Source organism: Vombatus ursinus, unplaced genomic scaffold, assembly GCF_900497805.2.
Source record: "Vombatus ursinus unplaced genomic scaffold, bare-nosed wombat genome assembly UNPS02014794.1, whole genome shotgun sequence".
NCBI lineage: Eukaryota > Metazoa > Chordata > Mammalia > Diprotodontia > Vombatidae > Vombatus > Vombatus ursinus.
Window position 1 is genome coordinate 361,483 of NW_020954572.1, and position 1,265 is coordinate 362,747.

Sequence of the window (1,265 nt, forward strand, 5' to 3'; positions counted from 1 at the left end):
ACACACACACACACACACACACACACACACACACACACACACACACATATCTCCACCCCAATGTCTCTCCTGCACACCTTCACTTGGCTACCCTGTTAGCATCCCAAACTCCACATGTCCAAAAGGGGACTCATCATCTTCCCTCATAAACCCACTCTTCCAAACATCTTTATTCCTGTTGTGAGCACCATGATCCAGTTACCCAGGTTTTTAACCCCAGAGCCATCCCGGTCTCTTCACCCTCCCTCATTCCCCACATCCAATCAATTGTCCAGTCTTATCAATTCCATCTCTACAACAATTCTACTACCTGTCTCAGTCCTCCTCTCCACCCGAATGGCCACCACCTTAGTTGAAGACCTTTACCACCTCTTGCCTGACTACTCTAATAGCCTAATTTGATGTCAGGGTTTCCTGCCACCCCTCTCCAAGATATCTTACCCATTCCTATCTAAATAATTTTCCTAAGGAAAAAGTCAGCTTGTGTTACTTCTCTGCCTCAAAAACCTGAAGGCAGCTTCCCATCGACTCAAAAAAACACAATCCTTAAATCAAATTACAGAGACAGCTAGGTGGCACAACAGATAGAGCTGACATCAGAAGACCTGAGTTCAAATCCAGCCTTTAACACATTAACTGGGTGACCCTGGGCATCTCCTACATCTTTGTAATTGTACAAATGGTCTCCCACAGCTGGAATTCATTTTCTCCTCTATTCCTTCTGTTAGGATTCTAATATTCCTTTCAAACTCAGCTCAGTCTGAAAACACCATCTCCTCGCAGACATCTTCTCAGTAAGGTCTTTCCTGATTGACCCAGTAATTAATGTTCTCTCCCTCCTTAAGTCAAATTATAGAGGCAGTTAGGTGTCACAGTGGATAGAGCTGAAGTCAGGAAGACTTCAAATCCAGCCCCAGACACATTAACTGAGTGAACCCAGGCAATCATTTAATCTGTTTCCCTCAGTTTCTTCAAATGTAAAATGGGGGTGATAATAGCACTTACTCCCCAGGGTTGTTATGAAGATCAAAATGAGATACAGTGCCTGGCACATAGTAGGTGCTATGTAAATGTAAGCTATTATTATTATTCTTATATTTATATTACTATAGTTTTATATCATATGGTATTGACTTACCTATATCTGTGTATAGCTTATATACCTCAAGCTCCTTGGAGGCAGGAACTCTCCATCATTGTCTCTATATTTCCACTATTTAGTATAGGGGTGAGGAATCTTCTGCCTCGAGGCCACATGTGGCCTT